The sequence below is a fragment of the Stegastes partitus genome, unplaced genomic scaffold (genome assembly GCF_000690725.1).
Source record: "Stegastes partitus isolate 25-593 unplaced genomic scaffold, Stegastes_partitus-1.0.2 Scaffold763, whole genome shotgun sequence".
NCBI classification, from domain to species: domain Eukaryota; kingdom Metazoa; phylum Chordata; class Actinopteri; family Pomacentridae; genus Stegastes; species Stegastes partitus.
This window is the reverse complement of record NW_007578494.1, coordinates 271,788-277,449: the sequence shown is the minus strand read 5'-3', so window position 1 is coordinate 277,449 and position 5,662 is coordinate 271,788. Positions and strand designations below refer to the sequence as shown.

Genomic DNA, 5,662 nt, shown 5'->3' with positions numbered 1-5,662 from the left:
AAAAATCCAAGATGTCAACCAGGAAGTAGCAAAACCCTGGCTTCATTTTCTCAGTGCAGAAACCAACGGGTGACGTCACGGTAGCTACGTCCATCTGTTACACAGTCTGTGGTCAGATGTTGGCTAAAACTGCCAACATTTTCTCATTCGACTTTCACTAAAGAGAATATTTTTTGTTTTTCACTCTCTTATATCACTTTGGCCTTTAGCAAAAGATGACTCACTTTTTTAATTTTAACTTTAATTTTTTTTACTAGTTACCACCTTCAACTAAATGAGTAATTTCCCATTAAAAATGAATAAATCAATCAGAAATTAATAGAAATATTAGCAGCGGTGCTACTTCAGACCTTCCACAGTAAATTAACATTTTATTTACTTCAGCACACTGAAATTGAGTTTTAAATGTCATCTAGCAACACTTCAATGCCGTTTTTAGAACAATATCTTATATATAAAGGAAGCTAGACTTCATGGATGATGAGCCTGTTAGTGCCACTTATCAAGGCTCTGACAAAGAACTAGAAAATAAAAATCCCATCATTATCCACGACCCGAGCCACGACCTCAACTCACTTCACAGGAGAAAACAGCATTTGTTTAGCTAAAAGAAAAGCGTCTGATTTATGCATTATTCAAAGTGAGTATGGAGTGTTTTGGAAACGAAAGTCTGACGCCGGTTGAGAGGTTTATCGAAGGAACAGGCTTTACTACACAACAGCTTCCAGCCTTTACCCTCGCAGAGGAGCAGAGCCTGGCAGTGTCAGCGCCATGTTCTACTCACCAGGCAGAGCAACAACATCTCTGTGGACAACATCCATGAACCATTTATGAAAATCTATTTTACACAGAAAGCAGAGCAACAAGTGGATGGAGGTCAGGGGAGGTGAGCAGGAGTCTGAATTGGTTTGTTAAAAGTGCACCATTTTTATGACTCAAAAAAATAGAGAGAGCACAAAAACAGTGCAAGGTTAGTGGCAGGCTGAAAGCTCTGCAGCCTATTCAACATGTTAATGGGATGCCCGTCCAAGACCGGGGGAGTGAAAACCAAAAGATTAGCAAAACAGATGAGGACCAACTTAACAGATTTCTCCAGGGACAGAGATCAAGACAAAGACCTGAGATCCAGAATTACACACAGAACTACTGATTATCATTGATTTAGAGCTCAATAATCAATTAATCTCGCCCGTCCGCTCGGGCGTCACACCTTAGAGAGCTTCACAATAGGGAATAATCCCAATAACTGCGCTTCTATTAAGCTCTCCACGGCTGCTCTTAAGCCACACCGGGTCGCCTCTCTTACAGTAAAGAAGATTTATGGAGCCTCACAAAGAAATGCGCTACGACCTCAATATGTAACACCCTCTCGCTCCTGGTTTTACGGGAGGCTTACGCCGCACGCTGCCGTGATTTCACATTTTCATGTTCATCACACCATATTATGACGATGGCACATGATGCTGCACACAAATGAGAAATATGAAATGTGTGGCAGGCAGAGAAATGAATTATTCTTCTAACGTGAACTACATTCACTTATTGGACACATCTCACAGATTTAGCTTAAATATTGAGGATACACTAACTACATGTGTATATATAGTGTATATTCAATNCAACGGGTGACGTCACGGTAGCTACGTCCATCTTTTATACAGTCTATGAATTCTACAACCTCAACAGAACAAAAACACAGATTTTTGACACGTTTTTTTTTTTTGATTTTACTTGTTATTACCAGTTTTTTAACAACAGTGAAAATCTGTAATCGTAAATTGTAAAAATAAAATTACAGTTATGAAGTGAGTCATTTTTTCATCCATCGTCAGTGGAAAAATGCCATTCTCCTCATGTGACAGTCAGACTTTTCATGGTGTCTCGTGGTGATGCTTCATCACATAATAAACTGAAACTTGAATTTTAAAAGTTAGGTAAAATTGCAATTGCAATAAATTTCAGAAAAATCGCAAGAAGACATTTTTCCCAAACTGCTGCGTCCTATGTGATGTCTCAGGTTGTAAAAGGAAGTCACGATTTTTAGAAATCAATGACTGTATTTCTGTCTTGATTTATTACCTCTGTAAACATTTTCCTAACGAATTATTGGTCTCATTTGCTTGGTTCAGGTCTACGTCAATACGGCATGCTTTTCATTTTGTAAATGATGGTCCCATTTGGGGAAAATAAACAGCAGAGCATGTTTTAGGGTAATGGTAAATGGTTTTCTACCTTAGTGGTACTCAAAGCGCTTTACAGTGTTTCCTCATTCACCCATTCACACACTAATGGCGACAGAGCTGCCATCAGGGGCAACTTCAGGTCCCGTGTCTTGCCCGGTGTCTTGGCAGGGGATCGAACCGCCAACCTTGCAATTAGAAGCTAACTGCTCCACCACCTGAGGCACAGCCGCCCACTACTGCTCATCACCTGATCAGCGCAAAAGAGCAAAATGGCCAAACGCCAGACTGTAGACCTAAAAACAGAGTCCACAAAGCAATGGGTGGTGTAACAGTGGCAAGTACTGTCTGTTATTTAAAGTCATAAACTAAAGCATTTATGCCAACTTATGCTCATATCTACCTTACTTGTGTGGAAGATAAGTCAGTGGATCACCAAAGTCAGAAGCGTTCTTCTGAGCACCGTGAATGTCACTGCAGCCCGTCCAATTTTTGCTATAATCATTTCTATCTCGACCAAAGTGTTCAACTGACCAACTGAACAGCTGATAAAAAACAGTCTTTTTGACATCTGTGCTTGACAACACTCATTGGCCAAACAGATCCAAACTTGTACAGGATTAACAAATCCAAAGGGGAGCAGATGTCGGCAGCACAACAGTCCAACAGCATCTGTACGTACCCAACATAAAGCTTTCACTCTCCCACATGGGCCACCGGTGGGCCGCTAATCACTACGTGCTCTGGCGTCATGGAAACGGGCCACCTGTCAACCAGCAGCCCTCCACAACCCACCTGTCACCTGTCACTTTATTTTGGGGAGATGGCGTGAAACTCAGGCACCGCGAATGGCAGGTTTGAATTTTAATTGATTGAGGGAGGAAAGGAAAAAAGCTGCAACAACAAGTACCAGGCAATGGTTAACCACTGGAATCACTATTCTCCTTTTGTTCAGCTGTAAGGATAAGTAATCAAATGATTGTTCCTGCCTTTTTTTTTAGTTTGATTGAAACAATTAGCATATAATTCTATACAGCCAATGTGCTTCTTCAGTACTTCCTGTACCGTACAGCTGTTATTTCTATTGTTGCCTTTCGCAGTGCTGAACATAGTGGAGTCTGACATGATGGCACTCGTATTTGTCCTGACTATCTGATAACCTAAGAGAAAAAGATTACAGCTCCACTTAATCCAGGCTCAAGTGTTGACTTCTGACACATCTGCAGACTTGATGTGAACCAGCCGTAGTGTGGCTTCATCCTGTGCAGTATTTAGGTCGAATGTCAGTGAAAGAGAGTCAGTGAATGAAAAAAAACAAAAAGTGGCATCTGCACACAGAATTACAGGAAAGGACAACGTTTTGAATGTTTCCATGTTGCCTTTTTTTTTTGTTTTTAGTTTATAAAATTTGTGGGAACTGTAGTTAACTGCTCTTATCCTTGATTGAAAAAAAAAAAACTGGTGAAAGGAAATGTCTAAGATTCTTTATTATACATGTTGTGTCTTTGGAGCATTCTGTTTCTTTAGCGGTGATGAGTCCTTTGGTGTTCCCGAAGTCTAACAAGAGATTATATCAGTCAACCTCATAAAAACAAGATGCTTAAATCTTAACAAGATTTATGTTATGTCCACAGTGACAAAATTCAGACTCTAACGTCATGCAAACATAAGCAAAGATAACACAGAATTCCCCTGGTAATTATTTAAGGTCTATCTTATCCTAAAGTGGATATAAACATAAACTGCATATATCACATTTCATTCCGATTGTATGTTACCACTGGACTGATGTACTAATTGATGTATTTCGCAATACCAATACTTCTAAGTGAGGAGTCCTAAAACAACATTGGTGCAAATGAGAGATTAACAGATTAAATATCTGACGGATCAGTGACGAAAGCTTTTGTCTTGTATTTCTTTTCTACCATATTTTACTATTGGGGCTGCAGGGTGGAGCAGTTGGTAGCACTGTTGCCTCGCAGCAACAAGGTTGCCGGTTCGTGTCCCGGTGAGGACACCCGGAATCTTTCTGTGTGGAGTCTCCATGTTCTCCCCGTGCAGCGTGGGTTCTCTCCGGGTTCTCCGGCTTCCTCCCACAGTCCAAAAACATGTTGAGGTTAATTGGTGATTCTAAATTGTCCGTAGGTGTGAATGTGAGTGTGCTTGGTTGTCTGTCTCTAAGTGTAGCCCTGTGATAGACTGGTGACCTGTCCAGGGTGTCTCCTGCCTTCGCCCTGAGTCAGCTGGGATAGACTCCAGCCCCCCATGACCCTAGTGAGGATTAAGCGGTGTATAGATGATGGACGGATATTTTACTATTCATCAATATGTCCAATGTTGATTTACATAAGAAGTAATGTAACATGAAGGTTAAACAATGAACAGAGATCACCTGTATAGTATTTTAATAGGCTGGCTGTCATAATTAAAACACTGGAGACTGCACAAACCGACGTGTCTGATAGCATTTTTATAAATCGATGTGTTTCTGTAACTTGTACAGACTGAAGGCTCCTGGAGAACGTTCATCCGCCTGCTTTCATTTGCTTTTTAGACAATTTGATCCTAAAACCACGTGGTCTGATTTAACATTAGAATCTGCAGTAGCTTAGTCGCTAAACAAAGTTAGATTAAGTTGTATTAAGTGACAGTTGGTTGGAGACTTGAATGCTGGAGGCACAATTGAGGTTTCCTCTGTCAAGATCAGGCAAACTGTGGATTTGTTACGGTTTCACTGCACTTTAGCCTTGATCAATTCAATTTGTGGGCTGCACAGGGAGATTGTTGTTGTACTTCTTCTAATAAATAATGGAGCATCTCATAGCCCAGACTGCAGCTGTACATTTGTGCCCAGAACAGAATTTAATACAGAATTTAAAATGTATTGAAATTCTGTTTGCAATAAAAGACATGTCCAGACATCTAAACATTCGTCATATTTAATCTTTTCATAAGTCTGCAGGATGAAAACAAGGCTCCGTACACTTTGGAACGTACAGCTGATCATATTGTGAGAAGTTGTCTGAAAATGCAAATGTGACAAGTGTCTGGTGTCTACTGTTTTCTAAATCAAATAGCTTTTTAGTAGCAAAGCCCTTTTATTGATTAAATAGTGTGTTTGCATCCACTGAAGCCTTTATTGTCCTTAAATTATTTACAATTTGTTTTTCACTGTCTGTAGGAAGCAAAAAGAATAAAATTCAAGTTAAATTACTTTTGCCATGTTGGTTAGTTGGTTATTTCCCAAAGGCTAGCTTCAGTTTGATGAAGCTGCATTGAATGCACAGTAACTGCTAGCTTAGCTGACTAAACTTTTCAAGTAGCTGCACTGTTCACAATCATTCACCGTGTTAGCATTTGCTAATTAGCAATGAAGACGAAGTACATCCGAGGCTTATGGAAGAATTTTCAGGTATTATGTTAAGAAAGTTGTAAAATGTAGCCCTGGTGCTAAATAAAAGTCAGCAAAGTGAACATGG

The 5,662-nt window shown here is 40.0% G+C and overlaps 1 protein-coding gene and 1 long non-coding RNA gene across 2 annotated transcripts in view; both read right to left on the bottom strand.

The window, feature by feature from the left end:
- Nucleotides 1–1,416, bottom strand: part of LOC103364636 (uncharacterized) — a 14,981-nt gene extending 13,565 nt beyond the window's left edge. The window contains exon 1 of the long non-coding RNA XR_520557.1: nucleotides 1,404–1,416. This is a non-coding gene — a long non-coding RNA (uncharacterized LOC103364636). The remainder of the gene's footprint in view (nucleotides 1–1,403) is intronic.
- The window catches only part of st6galnac3 (ST6 (alpha-N-acetyl-neuraminyl-2,3-beta-galactosyl-1,3)-N-acetylgalactosaminide alpha-2,6-sialyltransferase 3), a 120,388-nt gene that overhangs the window by 32,862 nt on the left and 81,864 nt on the right, over nucleotides 1–5,662 (bottom strand). The gene's annotated exons all lie outside the window — the stretch shown is intronic.